The 20033-nt window shown below is 47.6% G+C and overlaps 1 protein-coding gene across 21 annotated transcripts in view; it reads left to right on the forward strand.

Annotated features, from left to right (window-relative positions):
• The window catches only part of TCF4 (transcription factor 4), a 578937-nt gene that overhangs the window by 430021 nt on the left and 128883 nt on the right, over positions 1-20033 (forward strand). The window lies entirely within an intron of this gene.

The raw sequence follows: 20033 nt of genomic DNA on the forward strand, positions 1-20033 counted from the left end.
GACCTCCCTGATGACCTATTTGAGAAAAGGTAAAGATTTCTCATGGGAAAGGGGGTATCAGCTACTGATTGGGATGAAGTTTAATCCTGGGTTAAAGTTCCTCTGTAAACACGTCATGCCGTGGTGTTTCACCGCTGAGTTACTCCACTGTGTATCAAGTGCTGACACGAGTGGCGTAACAAACTCTGCCATTCAGCTGCATTTTAATTGCACCCTGGAGGCGTGGCCAGCAGACAAGAAGCTGAATTGCCCGACAAGTGCGCAGTTTAGCTGTCTGAAAGACCCCTTAGATTTAGATATTCATCAAATTTGAGGGGGGAAAGCGCAGTCCCCGGTTTTCTAGGATGTTGTGGTGCCGTATTGAATCAGGCCGTCTGAGCGACATGACCAGTCCACTTTAAGACGGCCAGGGACTTTTTCTTCTGCACCAGAAACAAAACTCACGACCGCCTCCCTGCCCAACACTGCGACTGTTGCAGAATTTAAGCCGCGGCTTTCACATAAGCCCCTCTCCGTTCCGCAGAGCCCTTTTTACCTCCTCACAAAAGGCGTTTTGTCCCATGATGCAAAGTGCTTACAAGAGAGGGCCTGTTCTGTGGCCGCCTTTATAGTTGTTTAATGTGCGCCAAACAAACATGGTATTGATCAGGCCGTGTTTGATTATGCGAGCGCTGGGAGACAGAATCCAGAATGTATAAAAATAAACTTTGCAGATTTATTTTATTCTTTTTTGTTTTTTAATATATTTTCAGCCTACATATGACATCACAGGGTGAAGTGGTGTGTCTGTTCTTGAAAGGAGCTGCTTGTGTTGACATTGGACGTATGATTCTACGCTTTCATCTGGGAAATATTTCCATTTCGTACCCTCCAGCTCTGAGAGGAGAGAGGCCGGACAGCCCATCGCTGCATAAAATCTAACTTTGGCCTTAAATAAGAGTCCCGCGTGTATACACAAAATTCCATTTAGACTGATGACTGTAAATTTGCAGAACAACTTCTTAGACTGCGGTTTAGAGTGGGCAATTATCTGTCGACCTGCTTAACCCCTCTGCGACTAAAATTATCCTGGTCAAAAAAGCATTAGGCTGAGTTCACATATGACATAGTGATTTTTTTCCTGCGGTTTCCGCTTTTGTATTGCGTTTTTGGTGCGTTTGCTGTTTTTTTTTACGCAGATGCGTTTTTTTAAGCGTTTTGCATGCGTTTGTACACATTTGCGGTTCGCTAATAGAAAACGCATATATGTTTTTTTAAGTTAAAAATATGCAAAGCATCAGGAAGACAACAGAAAGCAGGAACACATCAGAGATCTTTACTTTTTAAATGAAAAACTCTGCAGAAAACGCATTAAAAACGCAACGCATATATGTTACCATTGACTTTCATTATGTGCGTTTTTGCAGCCAGCCTGCATATTATGCAACACTACCAGCGTCTACAGAACGCTTACTGTAAATCGCAGGTGGAACGCTGGTCCTTCTGTGTCCCATACACTAACATTGCTGCATAAAACACAGCGTTTCCCGCTCCGCAAGCATTTCTGCCATGTGTGCGCAGCTGTAGTGTTTTACATTTTATTCCCTTTTTTTTTCTTTTTTTGCCAAACGCATTTAAAGTGTAGCTGAACTCTTGCACAGGACAGAAGGAAAACACAGAGAAATGCACCCTGTATGTATTTAGAGAGTTTAGCCTGTCTAATCCCCCCTCCTCTGTGTCTAATCACCACTGAAATTTGATCTCTCAGCTGTGTCAGCTCAGGTATGTCCTCTGCCATGACAGAACAGCTAATTGGTAAACACAGGATGTTAACCCTTTGTCTGCCTCCATGAAAGCAGGAAGTAGACACACTGCATATGTGTCTCTGTTACACCATAAAGGTGGCCATACATCTGTCCCGCTGTGCTCAATCCTGTGCACAGTGGTTACAGCGTGGGATACTGTGATGACCCGCGACGGACCCCCCGCCGCTGTCTTCCCAAGTGTAAAAGCCCCCTCCCTGTACAGTGTAAAACCTCACCTGTCCCACTGCCCCCTGCCTCCTCATCAGTCTCCCCAGTGTGGCATCAGGCAAGTGTGTGTGACATCACACACACGCCACGTGGTATGCGCGCCAACACGTTGTGACGTCGCTCTGTGTGACAGTAGTCTGTCAGTAGAGGAGACTGGGAGTCGCAGCAGCTAGACGGTGGTCTTTGATTCACATCTGGGAAGACCAGGCGGGTGAAATAGTCACAGTCGCGAAGCCAATTCCTGTTAAACTTCATGAAGTCTATCAGGAATCGGTCTGCGGTGTATGGACAGCCAAGAGAGCTCTCTACGATCAGATTTGTGGTCTGTCTGCCCATACATCGCTAGATGTGTAATGTAAAAAAATGCTGCATGCCGTCCGAATTTCCCCACACCTGCGATTCGGACGTCAGCCTACCGGTTTTGATAAGATGCTCCGTCCAAATCACATGCGGGGAAACGCTGCGAATTTGGGGCAATGAAAACAGGCCCTAACGCCACATCCGATTCTGCATGTGAAAAAAAACACCCGCGATCTCCTCAAATGTAAGGGTCTATTGTTACTTGCAAACACAAAACGCTAGCGATTAGCGCTGGTGGTTTTACAATTAACACGGTAAAAATCACCGTATTCTCGATTTTTGAGGAATTGCGATTAGTGCTTTTTTAGCATTGTAATCGCGATTGCTCTAAAAATTGACAGTAAAAATGCTGTACGTACCGCGTTTTGAGATTACCGCTAATCTGAGATCACTGCCATATAGTTAATATCGTGCTAGCGATCGCGGGCAATTAGCGCTAATAACGGGCCTTCACCCCTGCCTTGAAAAAAAATAAAACGTTTTCTGAATTCCTTTTGTTGGCAGAGCTGATCTGTGTTTGTTCCCCATTAGTGAGCGGGACTTTTCCCGCCACACTCTGCCTTGCGCCAGGCCGCGTTCTCTCGAGCGGAGATATCATCGTCACATCAGAAAGCGCTGGCGGATAAAATGACATTATTACAAGCGAGCCAGAGACTGTGGCGGTGGATTAGGACGGCGTGCCTTGCACCTGTACATGTCCCCTGCTGTTCCAGGACAGGCATTTTTATTAGGCCTTATTGACCTTTCACCCGGTGTCATTCTCCGAGGAGGGGGGGGGGTGACATGTGGCAGCCCCCCTGCCTGCCTCTTACAGGTGGCTCTCTTTGCCCCATACACTTGTTTTCCTCAGTGCACCATGCACTTAGAGGCTCAGCAGGACTTGCAATCCCATCCCTTCTCCCCAGCAGGAGGGGAAGGGGGGGAGGAAAGCACTTTTGCATTTGCTGTTCTGCTCTGTGTGTCATATGGTCTCAATTATCCTCTGATGGCAAGGCCAGGCCCTGGGCCCTTCGCATGTTTGTCCTCTGAGAAAGATCTGGAAAGGCCGACATCTGGATTTGATTCTTAGCAATTGCAGGTTGATAGAATAAACGCAGGCTGAGGTGGGTGGGTTTTCCTTCCGGCCCTGTCCATGCTGGTCTGGTAATGTACTTCATGTGAAGGGGAGGGTGGGGGGGAGAAGCTCTTTTCATCATCCCCCCCCCCCCCCCCCCTCCACCAGCACCCCTCCCCCTTCCCCCTCAGACCAGCAACATGTGGCTTCCATTATGGACCTGCCTGACTGAGGTCTCTCTCTCCCTGCAAACCTGGAGCAGGTCAGTCCAGGAAACAGGCCTTGACCCTAACACATATCAAAGGGAAAGTATACAAATTGACTTCCCCTTAACATTAAAGGACCACTATTGCGAAAAAGTGTAAAATGTAAAATATATGTAAACACATACAAATAAGAAGTACATTTCTTGCAGAGTAAAATGAGCCATAAACTACCTTTCTCCTATGTTGCTGTCACTTACAGCAAGTAGTAGAAATCTGACATTACCGACAGGTTTTGGGCTAGTCCATCTCTCCATGGGGGATTCTCAGCATGGCCTTTAGGGCTCGTTCCCACTGTTGCGACGCGATTTCGGCCGCATTCCGACGCTTGTAAAAACGCATGCGGATGCGTTTCCACATGCGTTTTTACCCGCGATTTCGCCTGCGATTTCGCATGGCAGGGTGCCATGCGAAATTAACCATGACACTGCCAGGGCTAAATAAAATTGAAAAAGGTGCGAAATCGCACGCGAAATCGCGGGTAAAAACGCATGTAACAAACGCATGCGTTTTTACTATTAAATACATTAGCGGCGATTCGCACGGATTCCCGACGCAGGCGAAATCGTTGGCTCTTTTGTGCGTTTTTTTCACGCTGAAAAAAACGCACCTCAACAACGCTACAGTGGAAACAGGCCCATCCACTTGTATTACATGTGCGGATCTGCATGCGTTGGACGCATGCAGATTCGCGATAGTGGAAACGAGCCCTTATTCTTTGTAAAGATGTTCCCTGAAAACAATTTATACAGAGATGCTGGCCAGCCTCCCTGCTCGCTGCACACTTTTGTGGCAGTTGGACAGAGAGCTGCCATTCACTAAGTGCTTTTGAAAATAAAAGAAAGCCCCTGAGAATCCCCATGAGGAGATGAGCTGGTCTAAGGCCCCGTTCACATCACAGAACGCAGGCGCGTTCCGTTCAGAACACAATGCACAGAAACGCACGTCATGTGCGTCTCTGTGCCTTGCGTGGCTGATCCCATTCACTGAAAGTGAATGGGACAGCCACGCGTTTTGCTAGGAAACGCCTGCAGCATGCGTTCCCGGACCGCACAGGTCCGGAATGCATGCAGTGTGAACATCAGACAGTGCACTCTATGCACTGTCTGATGTCGTGCGTGTCGGCCTCCTGCACGCGTTCCCGAAACGCGGACGGGATCGCGTGCAATGCAATGACGACTTAAACCTGTCGGTTCTGTCAGATTTCTATTACCTACTGTAAGTGACAACAACATAGGAGAAAAGTCATTTATGTTTCATTTTACTTCGGGAAAAGTGTACTTCTTATTTGTATATGTTTGCATGTACTTTAAATTTTACGATTTTCGCAATAATGGTCCTTGAAAAAAAAATATATCACAGAGGGGAATACTGATAGCTTTTTTAAATTTTTTTATTTATATGAATTTAACTGTTGAAGTCACAGTTTTCAATAATCTGATGTAATTCCTGGTATGATGCAATTTTCTCGTCAGATCGACAGGGAATATCCCGTCGTTAGATGATCTTTAATATGCCCGATCTGCTTCCTGTCATGAAAGGGGTCGCTTATGTGCAAAAGATCGATCCCTTTTTCAATCAGAAACAGACAGGAGATGTTGGAATGTAATGCTTGCTACACACGATGAGATTTTCTGGCAGATTTACTGGCAGATCAATTTTTTCCTACATGTCCGATCTGATTTCTGATCGATTTTCCATAGAAGTGAACGGAAAAACAATTGGAAATCAGATTAGACCTGTTGGAAATAATCGATCTGACAGTAAATCTGTCAGAAAATTGTATTGTATGTACCTAGCATAATGCTTGGTACGCACCATGCAATTTCCTGTCAGATAGACAGGTCAAATTGATTATTTTTAACAGGACTGATCTGATTTCCGTTTTTCTGATCGATTTTTCGATCACTTCTATACAAAATCGTTCAGAAAAAACGATCGGAAATCAGATCAGACCTGTCGGAAATAATTGATTCGACCCGTCTATCTGATGGGGAATCACATAATGTGTACCAGGCTTAACAAACTACGGGAAATTTCCCTTCCATCTGATGGGAAAATTGTATGGTGTGTACTAGGCCTTAGCACATGTGGTAACAGCTGAGGGATGGTAAGCTTTCGGATGCGGACGTAGAGGGGTCGGATAATAGAGACAGCAGGAACAATAGCCTGTCTGGAGTCACCTGCAGGGCCGAGGCAGAGGCGAGAGAGGCTCCAGCCTCAGGGCGCAGTGTAGGGGGGGGGGGGGGCGCACAACTCAGCTATCATTCTCCTATTGTGTTAGAAGCAGAGAGAAATAAGGAAAGAGGATACATGGCAGTGACTGCAAGCCAGATAACTAGAGATTAAGGTGTTGGGGGCCCTGGTGCACCTCTGTCTAATAGCAATCAGTGTGTGACGGCTGGGGTGGGAGGGATGGAGGGGTGCACTTTGGTGTCTCAGCCTTGTGTGCTGGAGGACCTTGTCCCGGCTCTGCTCACCTGGGATTGCCTCCTAACAGCAGGCCTCCGTTCAGTGGCTTACATGTAGCAGAACTGCTGGAGAAGCAAGTGATCAGTTCGGGTGATAGATTTGTAAAAGCTCTGGTTTGCTGATCATGGTTATGTGTGAGGCCTGGGGCGTAAGCGTACATTGAAAAAAAAGTCACTTTGGTCACTCAGTGATCCCGATAGTAAAATATGGGTATTAAATCCTGATACTTCACTATGGCTAAACCTAACCCCACACTCACACAGAACCCTCCCCCCGATGCCTAACCCTAAACCACCTCCCCCGCACAAACTTCCTACCTTTCTATGTGCGCCCGCCCCCCCCTCACAAACTTGCTACCTGACACCTAAACCCCCTCCCCCCCACACACACACACACTCAGAGGCGTAGCTAAGGAGCTATGGGCCCCGGTGCAAGTTTTACATGGGGCCCCCCAGCACTCTATACATAACTTTTTGCTATGGTGCACCAAAACCTGCCAATGTCAGACGTGCAAGAAGGGGATGGGAAAAAGTGTGTTAATGATCACTACTATTCAAAGCATCTATAGAAGTGATTATTACCAGCACAGGACCAATAAAGAGCTAATACTGCAGTTCTGCCCCAAGAGCCCCACTGCGGTCGAGGCCTTTGCACCCCTTATTACTACACTACTGCAAACACACACAAACTTCCTACCTGATGCCTAACACTGAACCCCACAGTCCGCTGCGCGTCATCACGCTGGCGGGCGTGAGAGGTCTGCGCATGCGCGGTTTTCTACCTCTAAACCATGCAAGCACAGACCTGACATGCTGGCCACCGTGATGACACGTAGCGTCCGGCATGATGACAAAGAGCGTGAAGATCCAGGAAGAGTCGCCCGACACCCGGCCTGGGTGTTGCCGGTAACCAGGGCCGGAGCTACCATAGGAAAAAATTGGCAATTGCCCCAGGGTCCCAGAGCCTGTAGGGGCCCCCAAGGTGTCCCTCCCCCATCTTAACTGTTGCTCCCCAGGGACTCTGCAGAGTCTGTTAAGTTGGGAGGTGATTGGGGGAGGGTCAGCAGCCAGCTCAGGGGCCCAGGAGGGAAGTTTGGCTGCAACAAAGGGCCTCTAATGGCGCTTTTTGGTTCGGGGGGTGTCTGTTGGGTGCCCCCCAGGCTAATTTTGCCCTAGGGCCCAACTGTTACTTGAACCGGCCCTGCCAGTAACGGGAGCCGCTGGTGGGACACGGACAGGGCCAGCAGGATGTCGGGGGACCTCTCGGCCTACGGTGGGCTGGAGGAAGCCCGAGGTAACTGAAATGTTTTATTCTAACAGCTACAGCTCAGGGCCCCTTTAAAGGTTATTATGCTGTTGCGTATCTTTCAGAGCAGATAGGCGGTTCTGGGTTCAGGTCCGCTTTAAGTAAAAATAACCGGCGATTTCCGGACCTGTTTAATTCACCTCACGTAGTATATATGGAGTCTGCCAAGCTTGCGGAGAGGAGGCAGAGAGTTTGCTCGCTCCGGGTTTGTCACCCTACTCTTCAGCATGGGGTTAACTGCAAAACAGGCGGCAAACAATGAAAAATAAAGCTTTAATTGTTTACATTCTGGAGAGGGGAGGCGATGTTAATAAGGTTAATGCGGCATTGTTGCCAGACGAGGCGAGGTCCTAGTATGCTTACAAAACAGGCTGCCGTAGGGGGTGCCCAGATAGCGTTATCTCATTACCGGTACACAGCGGGGAAAGAGAATATACTGGTGCTTGGGGACCAGCCAGAGCCTTGTGCAGCCTGCAGATCCCTGTGTTCACCAGCAGAAGAGAAATAAGAGTTCCTAATCTGGACTGAACATGGGTGGTGTGTGTGTGTGGAAAGGGGGGGGGGGGGGGCAGTGGAGTTTACCAGAACTACATTTCCCATGATGCCTGATGGTGGGCTTGACAAGTGATTGTTACCTGAATGTGAGGGTGGGAAATTATTTGTCAAATTGTATTATATTTTTTGTGGAACAAATGTATTGTTGGTGGTAGTCTATTTTATTTACCGTCTCTGGACTGACACAGTTGAAATCTATGTCCTGCATGTGGCAGCGCAGATCTGACAGGACGTAGATTTCAACAAACCTCGCTGCGCAGTCACGCCGCTCCAGCCAATCGCACCGTTCTCTCCCCAACCGCAGTACACTCGCCCTGCTGTCTCTATGACGGCAGAGCTCTGTGAGCCGGTCAGGAGCCGTTTTCATTGGCTTCTGACCCTGTCATCACTGTAAGTCAATCCCATTGGCTTACATTGATTGGAGTTTACCAGAACTACATTTCCCATGATGCCTGATGGTGGGCTTGACAAGTGATTGTTACCTGAATGTGAGGGTGGGAGATGATTTGTCAGATTTCATTATACTATATTATATTCATTATATAACACAAATGTATTACTGGTGATAGCCTTTTTTTATTAACCATTTCCGGAATGATGCAGTTGAAATCTACGTCCTGCATGTGGCAGCGCAGGTCTGACAGGATGTAGATTTCAACAATCCTCGCCGCGCAGTCTCTGCCGCTCCCCGGCAATCGCGCCGTTCTCTTTCCGACCGCAACACACTCGCCCTGCCGTCTCTGTGACGGCAGAGCTCTGTGGGCCGGTGAGGAGCCGTTTTCATTGGCTCCTGACCCTTTCAATCCCATTGGCTTACATTGAGTGACAGGGTCAGGAGCCAATGAAAAAGCAGCTCCTGACCGGCGCACAGCGCTCTGACGTCATAGAAACGACAGAGAGAGAAACCTGCGGCCATGGGCGAGCGGTGTGACGGCAGGACTGCGCGGAGATTCGTCAGTAAGCGCCATTTTGCGCTGCTTTGCTGTACCAGCAGTCTCTGGTCCCTAAGGCGACAGAGACCGCTGGTACAGAACAGGTTAATGGGATACAGGGTCGGGTCTAGACTTTTTGCCACCTGAAGCAGGAAAGGATTCGGATGAAATGGGGCCCTAGAGAGGATAGCAGTTTTTGCCCAGCGCTGATGGTCACCTGGCCTTTTCAGTAAGATTTGGTGGGAGGAAGCATCTACCAGGCCCCTAGACTATCTCCAGGCCCTGAACCCCAGGATACCGGGTCACCCACTCACAGCAGATTAGCAATGGGATCACCAGCCACACGGGAAGTCCTGCTTCCTCTCTGACTACAGCAGTGCCTTATGTGACCTGCCAGCATGTAACAGGTCACATGAGGCACCGCTGTAGCCATGGATACAGGACGCTAGGCGGCCGGATGAAGATCCCATCGCTGGAGTGAAGTGAGTGAAGCGGTGCTGTGCCTTTAGGGAGGGGAGACAGGGAGTGCGAAGGGGGGGGGGCATGTGGGGAGGGGAGCCACCTCTTGCCACCCTCTAATTGTTGCCGCCCTGAAGCACCTGATATTACAAGGTTACGTCTTTAATGCTGAATATAAGGCAGCTATAGAAAACATATCAGAGCTCAATAGAAATGAGAAACCCTCTCCAATCCATTTTTCGATCACCCACGTTTTTTTTTTGGGGGGGGGGGGGGGGGTGTCACAGGAGTGCTGTTGCACTCCAAGTTCCACCAGTCCGCCTATCTGGTACTTTTCTGACCTGATGAAGTGTCCTTGACCCGCCAAACATGTAGTATTCAGTGCTGAATAAAGTCTATTCACAGGATCATCCACTAGGTGGGTACTTGGGACCTAGTGGGTGTCAAGGGACCATCCTGCCGCCTACTGTGACCTCTCTCCACTTTAGCTCACCAAAAGGACCACAGGGGGCTCCCAAATCTTGCCCAGAGCCCCATTACTTCTTAATCCATCTCTGGCCAACAGAATGCCACGTGTGTTGTCTGTTACTCTGTTGGTGACACTGAGGTCCACCGACGATGCTGTGTACAGACTCTAAGTCTCGTGTTTTCTACTGTACAGCCTGTTATGTTCCGCTCCTACATGACTACTGTTAATCGCACTTGGATGAAAAATTGTCTTACTTGGCAGGAGATCGGTGAGAACCTTACCCACCTGTTCTTTTCACCCTGAATAGGAGGGCAGTGCCAAGACTGGCTGCTGCTACCCACAGTTTTCAGAAACAAGCTGCATTTTATCTGCTATCGCTGTCTTTTCTCCCTGCGCTCAAGTATTGCAACACGGACAAAAAAAAAAACGGTTTCAGAGACTCCATGGGAAAATCTCTCAGATTGTCCGTATTTAAAGAGAAATTATATTAAATATTTCTAAAGGAATTTAAAAAAATGTATTTTTAATTTTTGATTACAACATTCATTTAAAAATGTTTGCCCATCGCAAAAAAATCCTACCTCACCCTGATTTACATTCTTACATTTATTAGAGATGCCAGAATCTTTACTGCTGGCAAAGTGAATCACTGTGGAGTGTTTTTTTTACCCTCTGTATAGTGAGCAGGAAGGTCACATAATCTCCCAGAGTGCTCTGGGGTAGAAGGCTGTGCAACATCATGGCCTAGGCTAAACATTACTGGGAGGGCGGGACTACATAATAATATCACATATAAAGGAGGAATACCGTGCACCTTATCTCTTTAACAGTTCCATCATTTTATTCCTTTCTTCAGCCGAGGATAAACAGTAAACAATGCTGACATATGTAAAAGAGTCGTCAAACCTGTGTACTGGAGGTTGCTGCGGTGAAGGAGGGAGGGGTGACCAGGGAGTGATGTGGACGGCACTACAGCCGTTTCACGCCGTTCAGGCGCTTGCTCACGTGCGTGTCCGTAACGGGACGGCGCCAAATGGCTTCCTGTATAGGACCTTGAGGCCACGCCTCCGGCGCCGTCCCATTGGTGTGGAGAAACAATGGGGAAGGGTCAGGAGTGAAGGGGCGGAGCTCCTGAGCTCCTGAACGGCGTGAAACGGCTGTAGTGCCGTCCACATCACTCCCTGGTCACCCCTCCCTCCTTCACCGCAGCAACCTCCAGTACACAGGTTTGACGACTCTTTTACATATGTCAGCATTGTTTACTGTTTATCCTCGGCTGAAGAAAGGAATAAAATGATGAAACTGTTAAAGAGATAAGGTGCACGGTATTCCTCCTTTATATGTGCTAAGATTGTTATGGTGCTCTGCACTAACTTTACCCGCTGCACTTCTCAAAGTTCCCCTCGCCAGCCTTGCAGAGGTTGCCTATACATGGAGGTAATGATATGTTTTATTGCATGAGATGCAAGCGCCCTCTGATTGAAGCCTTGTAACCCCCAGGTTAAGCATTTGAGTGCCAGACAGCCAATTTTTTTGTTATAGTGTGCTACATAATAATATACAGTAATAACTAGAGGGGAGGAGCCTCTGCAATTGCCGGGGCCCCAGACCTGTGGGGGGCCCTAACTACTAACTTTCTCCGGTACAGGGGACTCCAGATCAGGTGTTTTGTGGCTACACTTATTATGGGTGTGCAGATCATGATGGCCGCACTTGTTTTATGGCTCTTGTGAGATGGGCCCCCAGGCCATGCGGGGCTCTAGCGGTAGGCAAGGAAACATCAAAGTTTTGCTGATGGGCCCCATGGATTGTAGTGACACCACTGCGTTGAAACCAGGATAATTCATGTAAATTTGGGTATCCTGAATAATACATGTCATTAATCAGTTATTCTATATACCAAAGTGGCGGTAGGCTTTTGGCAGAGGTGGTGTTCGTGTTGTAGGCTGTGGGGGTGCCATACATGTTGTAGGCAGAGGCTGGGTTGTGCACACGCAGGATTTGGGTAGCGGGAGGCTTTTGGCGGAAGTGGTGCTTGCTTTGCAGGTGGTGGGGGTGGCCTACACATTGTAAGCAGAGGCTGGGTTGTGCACACGCAGGATTTGGGTAGCGGGAGGCTTTTGGCGGAAGTGGTGCTTGCTTTGCAGGTGGTGGGGGTGGCCTACACATTGTAAGCAGAGGCTGGGTTGTGCACGTGCAGGCTTTGGGTAAGGGGAGGCTTTTGGCGGAAGTAGTGCTTGCTTTGCAGGTGGTGGGGGTGGCCTACGCATTGTAGGCAGCGGCTAGGTTGTGCACGCACAGGCTTTGGATGGCGATAGTCTTTTGGCAGAGGTGGTGTTCGCATTGTAGGTGGTGGGGTGGCGTACACATTGTAGGCAGCGGCTAGGTTGTGCACGCGCAGGCTTTGGGTGGCGATAGTCTTTTGACGGAGGTAGTGTTCGTATTGTAGGTGGTGGGGCGGCATACGCATTGTAGGCAGCGGCTAGGTTGTGCACACGCAGGCTTTGGATGGCGATAGTCTTTTGGCAGAGGTGGTGTTCGCATTGTAGGTGGTGGGGTGGCGTACACATTGTAGGCAGCGGCTAGGTTGTGCACGCGCAGGCTTTGGGTCGCAGTAGGCTTTGGGCGGAGGGGGTGTTCGCGGTGTAGGTGGTGGGGTGGCGTACACATTGTAGGCAGCGGCTAGGTTGTGCACACTGAGGCTTTGGGTGGCGATAGTCTTTTGGCAGAGGTGTTGTTCGCATTGTAGGTGGTGGGGTGGCGTACACATTGTAGGCAGCGGCTAGGTTGTGCACACTCAGGTTTTGGGTGGCAGTAGGCTTTAGGTGGCAGTAGGCTTTGGGCGGAGGTGGTGTTCGTGTTGTCGGTGGTGGGGGGGGGGGGACCTACGCATTGTAAGCAGCGGTTGTGCTGTGCATGTGCAGGTGCATCATTTAACCTATAGGATGATTTGCGATTCTTATGATAATCTCACGTTTACTGATAATGCCAAAAGGAAAGAAGCTGTTCCTGTGTAACATATGTTTTTCTAGTCGTTTGAAAGAAAACCAGTATTCCCTATATTTGTATAGTGCTGACATAGTGTGCTGCGCTGTACACCGACCGATTCATGTTATTCTGACACCCGTATTGATTTATGTAAATTGCCATCTTGAGACTCTGTCTGTACAGACGATAGATGAGTGACAGATGATAGATAGCTTACCGTGCAGAGCTGCTTCTACGTCCAATAATACCTTTATTCCAACAGGTCTGAAGCAGCATCAAAACAAGCTGGAGCGTAGGAGTGGGACTGGAGCCTTATTTGCTATGGCTTGCAAACTGAGTGAGGAAAGCATGGTAACCACGGTGAGGAGGGGCAGAAAAGGCTGAACCAATCTATCTACGATAGGGAGTCAGAGCATACCAATACATGGAATAATGGGGGCTCAAGGCTCGTACACATCAAGGGATTTCTGTCATCTGGCAGGGATCGGGACTCAATCCCTTGGATGGCAGTGCAGAGCCGACAGTGTACAGATGTGTCCCTAGCCCCCAGGCTAGTGACGCGTCTGTTGCTATGGAGAAGGACAGTGAGTGGTGCATGATGGAGTAGTTAACCGCAGGGGAGGAAGAGGGCAGGACAATATGATCATTACTGGTTCTGTGTCAGGGTTTGCTAAAGAGGGATGCCAGGATGTTGTGTGGCACCAGATTCAATTAATATTCCTGGCCGAAGCGGTCTTTATAGACCCCCACAGCCGGGTTCAGTCCAGCCTTTGTACCTAGCTTTACAAGCTAATGGCATTACTGTAGTCTAGACTCATCTAAGAAGCAGAAGAAAGGTGTTTTCTAAAGTAAGATTTTTTTTTCCATGATGTATCTTTCTGCAGTAGGATATAGTACCGTGTTAGCCATCAGTAAACACAAGAAGTTTTGTAGATTGCTTACTCTTATTCTTTTAAGTTAGCCAATAAATGGTATCATCCTGATTCAAAACTTCTTGCTTGTATCTTTCCGCATATTCTACTTTGTGCACAGATCTCTACAGTGTTTTACTCAGGATCTTTTAGCTGGGTGCTCCACCTGGCTAGTTTCGGTGAGCACCCGGCTGTCATCGGCTCACCTCCTCCTCTGCACCCGCCTAAGTTGCCTTGTGTTTGATCCTGTCTGATTAAAAAAAATCTGCAGACAGAATCTCGATTGTAAGCATTTTGTCACAGAGAGGGCAAACCAGGGTATTCTTATATCTTTAATAATCGCTGAGAGTTATACTGCGCTCAAACTGCATATTTTGTTGAAAAAGTGCATTTTGTTATGCTAGCAAATTGCAATTCATTCGGCATTGCGAGAAGTGTTTATCGCCGACAGAGGTGTTTTATGCTAGAAGTTAATTAGCAGCACACTTTGCTCTGTTCATTGTTAAACCTTTTGTTCGTCTTTCCTTCAGGGGGAGCCGTTGTGCTCTGTCATCATTACCAGTCTGCATTTCATGTTGGAAGTCAGTGCTTGCGTGTTGTTGTTTTCCCTGTGTGTTGTAGATGGTATATTTCTGTAATTTTATTTTCACTTTTTTTTGTGTGTGTGTCGTACCTCCGGGTGGTAGTCTTTAAAGAGAGCCCGAGCTCATAGATTTAAAAAAAACATAGGCTCCCTGATACGGGGGACTAAGCGGATCAGGTAGCCACAAAAACCGCCACTCCCCGTCGCTCCTGTGGGCCGCACTGGCCCATTTCCACTTTTGTGACCTCTGAAATTCATTCTCTCATTCACAGTGTACAGGGAGGCGGGGGAGCGGCAGGGGGTGTGGCCAGGGAGAGCGAGCTGCCCAATGGCAGCTCTGGAAACCCTGTAGGAACGCCCCTGGCGGGCCTTTTAAATGGGGAATCCCTCTCCCCAGTGTTTACTTCCGAGATGGCGACAAATGTTGTCGTTAATATGGGGGGTTATAGCGCAGGGGAAGGAGGGCAGAGAGTGGCGGTGTGGGGACACAGATGCATGTCATGAGGCAGAGAACATGCCTCTGTGTCCCATATACCCCTCCCCCACCCCCCAGGGGTTATAATGGTTTAAAAAAACAAAACTTTTTTTTACTTTACGTTTATTTTTGTAGACCACTAGATGGTGCTATACACTATCGTGAAAGTTACCAGGAACTGTTCAATCTTTTTTTTTTTTTTACTACACTTTCTACTTTAATTTTTATGGATCAACATGCATTGTGATTTAAGGCATGTTTATTCATTCATAGGAACACATGTTTCCCTTCACCAACAATTGCCGTGTAAATCCCGCCATGCATGAATGAGCCTCAGGAGCACGCACCTGCACCCGCCACTGCAACACTGGATGTGTACACGTGTCCAGATAGACTATGGCTCCTTTCTGGACGACTATAGTTGTCCAGATAGGATAAAGTGGTTAAGGCAACATCCATCAGTGTTGTGTCCCAACTTGACAGCCAAGAAAACATGTGTGACAAGTTCTTGACCAATATGTTCAGAGGGCGCAAGATACAGGAATGGTAGTCTCGAGGTGGATGGGGGAAGCATGTGGACTATCCAGAGGCTTCCCTCTACTGAAGTATCTATTTAACCTCCATCCACTTGAGGGACACTTTAAAGGATACCCGAAGTGACATGTGACATGATGAGGTAGACATGGGTATGTACAGTGCCAAGCACACAAATAACTGTGCTGTGTTCCTTTTTTTCTTTATCTGCCTGAAAGAGTTAAATATCAGGTATGTAAGTGGCTGACTCAGTCCTGACTCAGACAGGAAGTGACTACAGTATGACTCTCACTGATAAGAAATTCCCCTTTTTATCTCTTTCTTGCTCTCAGAAGCCATTTTCTGCTAGGAAAGTGTTTTATAGTTGGAATTTCTTATCAGTGAGGGTCACGCTGTGGTCACTTCCTGTCTGAGTCAGGACTGAGTCAGCCACTTACATACCTGATATGTAACTCTTTCAGGCAGAGAAAGAAAAAAAGGAACACAGCATAGTTATTAGTGTGCTTGGCCCTGTCATATCTATCTCATCATGTCACATGTCACCTCGGGTATCCCTAAGGCTGCATTTCCACTTATGCGGTGCGGAATCGCCGGGAAATCACCGCGGTCGAAATCGCATGCGGGTGCGATTTTGCATGCGTTTTTTCCCGCGAGGGTAGTAGGTGTGCGATTTTAACCATGTCACTGCCTGTGTAAATTAACATTACCTCCTATGCGAAATCGCAGGGAAAAACGCATGCCAAAACGCATGCGATTCCCCTATTAGATACATTGTATGCGATTCGCTTAGCGGTGTGCGGGGAGCGAATTCTGACGGCTCTGCCGTGCAGATTTTCCCCGCACACAAAAACGCTCCGCACAACGCACAAGTGGAAACAGGCCCATCTACTTGTATTGGCTGTGCGAATCCGCATGCGGACAACACATGCGGATTCGCTATAGTGGAAACAAGCTCTTCAAGCTTCGTCATCACTTATACACCATAAATTTGGAGAACTAAACAATAGTGATATTTCAGCAGAAGTGATGTTATTTTTCTGGTGAACAGGCTGCTGACACTGAAATAAGCAGTATACTAGCCTAGCACAGTTTACACCCTTGGCATACATCTAGTCCACCTTCATTCGGACCTGTACCGACAGTGGCATATCAATAGGGGATGCAGAGGTTGCGACCGCATCGGGGCCCTTGAGCCAGAAGGCCCCCCAGGGGCCCTCCCTCAGTGGCAGTATTAGCTCTTTTTTTGTATCCTGTATTGTATTGGAGGGGTTAAAACTTGCACTGGGGTCCAAAGCTCCTTAGCTATGCCACTGCGTACCGATGTGTATTTTCGCTTCCTTGCGATGCCTGCTAATTGTCCCACCGGCTGTCCCGCCATCTCCGGCAGAGCCTCCTGGATAAAACGCTTGTCTCACCTGGACCGTGCGTCGCGTAGCGAGGACATGTTGTGAGAGATGTTCAGTCAGGTGTGATATAATCAATTCCAAGCATATTTAACCAAGGCCAGCGCTTCCAGAATTTTGGCAGCCTCTTGTTTTCTTAACACACCAAATCAAATGTAACTCACTGACAAAGATAACTAACCTGCCAGCGCCATGTACACAATTATCATCTGTCGGAAAGATCTCAGGTGTTCCCATGGTTACGCTTTCCTGTATTTGAGGGGGGAAAGATAAAAACCATCGGAGAGGCCATCGAGTCCGTCACTGAGCTTGGCATCACAGCGTGGTGGCGCAAATACAGGATGGCATGTTCACTCCCTCCCTTCTGTAAACTTTTCACAGAACATTAAGGCACGTAAACTGTGAAAGTAAAGGATATATACAAACGAAGTATAGAGAACTGCCTACATTTCTGGTAATAAACAACAGAATGCCTATTTGAGGAATTCAACTACTTGCAGGGCTGGATTTCTGGACAGGCCAGGAAGGCCCAGGCCTTGGGCAGCAGCAGCCAAGGGGGCACCTGAACATAAAAGAGGAGTTGCTACATAGGACAGAGGAGGCTAATCGCGCTCCCGTTGCCTTGGCCGTCCTGCGCATGTGCAGTACGACCAGTGTTCTCCCTAGGCTCTTTTAGCCGGGTGCCCCACCCAGCTAGTTTTGGCTGTCACCGGCTCACCTCTTCCTCAGTGCGCACAGAAGCACCAGCCCTGCATTCTCTTATCTCGCCCCATCCGGCTACTTTTTCATGCCACCCGGCTGTAAAAATTTTCTGGGGAGAACTCTAATGACTGCGCATGCACAGGACAGGCGACAGGAGCGCGGACAAGGGACATGCGCAGCCAGGGCCATGCAGGTGCACTGGCCCGGTGACTGGTCAGTCACCGAAAACAAAACTGTCTGGCTGTGGGGGACCGGAGGTGCATCCTCACAAGTTTGCCGCAGCAGCAAAAAGTCTAGAACCGGCCCTGCTTTGACTATACAAACCTTTTTTGACAAGTTGAATCCCTGCCTTTTATAACATTGCCCAAGTTTGTCATTGTTTCCTTGAACATTAAGTATAAAACACTTGGAACTTTATTAAAAAAATTCTTCATGTGGGGGGGGGGGGGGGGCTGGTTTAAACTTCGTCTTTGAAATGAAGTATTCTGCCTGACAACGATCTCTGTAAAGAGGCAACAGGAGCTGGAACTGGAACTTTATCCCAATCAGTAGTTGACACATTGGAAACAGTAAATTCGGGCGCCTGAGGCTAGTGGACAAATCGGGCGCCGCCATTCACTCCTATAATAAATATCGTTTAATGGGCGCCCGATAGGAAAAAAGGGCGCCGGTGAAAAATAACGTTTTAAAAGCGGCGCCCGGAGACTTAATGTTTTATTACTGCTTCTCATGATTACACATTATTTAATGATTTATACATTTTTAAATATTATTTTTAAACGAAAAACAGTACAATATTTTTTTTCAAACATTATTTTTAAACGAAAAACAGTACTTTTTTTACATTATTTTTAAACGAAAAAACCAACAGGGGGGTCTTAGGTTTAGGCACCAACAGGGGGTTCTTAGGTTTAGGCACCAACAGGGGGGGTCTTAGGTTTAGGCACCAACAGGGGGTCTTAGGTTTAGGCACCAAAAGGGGGGTCTTAGGTTTAGGCACCAACAGGGGGGTCTTAGGTTTAGGCACCAACAGGGGGGTCTTAGGTTTAGGCACCAACAGGGGGGTCTTAGGTTTAGGCACCAACAGGGGGGTCTTAGGTTTAGGCACCAACAGGGGGGTCTTAGGTTTAGGCACTAACAGGGGGGTCTAGGGGTTAGGGGTAGGTACAGGGAGGGTTACTTAGGCACCAACAGGGGGGGTCTTAGGTTTAGGCATCAACAGGGGGGTCTAGGGGTTAGGGGTAGGTACAGAGAGGGTTACTTAGTAATTTTTTTTTTTTTACGTTATTATACGTTTCAGTATTTAAACGAAAGATTAACGTTTTTACAATTGCCGATTTAATGCACATTATTTAATGATTTATAACTTTAAAAAACATTAATTTTAAACGAAATACAGTACAATACATTTTTAAACGTTATCCATGCTTATCGTTAAAAACCCGGCGCCCTTTTTTCCCAGCGCCCCTTTTTAACGTACGCCCTTTTCCCATGAGAAATCTTTTCCTTTTTTTGAACAAATCATCAGTGAGGTCTGTATGGCTGATATGTGGTGAGGCCCCTCCCACAGTGTGATGTCAGCACTTAAGTCCTGACTGTTTCCTGTCCGTGAGCCTTGTTGCATTGAGGGAAATAACAGCTGTTTCCAACTACCAAGCATATACAGTATATCCCTCTGTGCATATGTATATCTATAAAAAGCCATCCTTTTAACCTATCACATTGTTAGGGGGTGTGATTATAAATAATGAGTTGGTGCTGTGTTTTTTTTTTCCATGTCTGCCAGTAGTAAAGATGATGACTTTTGCAGGCTGATTGCGGATCAAACAATAGGAACAAATGACATGGCGAATATCAATCATTTCTTGATCTCTCTTCTATTTTTTAACATCTCACTTTGCAATGATTTATTTTTCCCTCTTTTTCACTACAGTACCTCTTTAAACAACGCCGCCCTTTGATTTGTGGGAAATGAAGCCACTTTCCCTGACATACAAGCCGTTGCCCGCAGGACAGCCTAATAACATAACACTGCCCTTACTAAAGAGTCGCTGCATGTGGTCACATTAATCAGATTTAGTGCTGAGCGTGCCGCCCATCTCGGATAATACCCAACAACCCCAGCGCAGGACGATCTACCTCTCTGTGATCTTCCTGTACTTTACATAACGGTTTGATTTATGACGCCGGTATGACAGCGATCACTTTGTAAACCTCCCCTGCGACTCTGCATTAAAGTTCCTCTCCGTGCGCAGTAAAGCCCGGCCTCGCGCTTTCAATCGCGCTGCTCTCTGTAATGTCCTTTGCCCTTGTTAAATTTTATGTGGCCCTATATCACGGCATTACTGTCATCTGGAATTGGTTCGTATTGCCGTAAAAGTCTATTTCTAGGAATACTAGAATCAAAAAGAATCATAAAACGCTTGTTGTCAAAATTCATGAAAGGCGAGGATGGGGGAGCGACTTGCCAGCAGCGAAAGTCGTTTGTTATTAGTTTTTTTTATTTCTGCCGCGCAAATATTTTACAGTAAATAGATGAAAGGACGTTGCAGAAAC

This window comes from Hyperolius riggenbachi, chromosome 1 (assembly GCF_040937935.1).
Source record: "Hyperolius riggenbachi isolate aHypRig1 chromosome 1, aHypRig1.pri, whole genome shotgun sequence".
In the NCBI taxonomy this organism is placed as follows: domain Eukaryota; kingdom Metazoa; phylum Chordata; class Amphibia; order Anura; family Hyperoliidae; genus Hyperolius; species Hyperolius riggenbachi.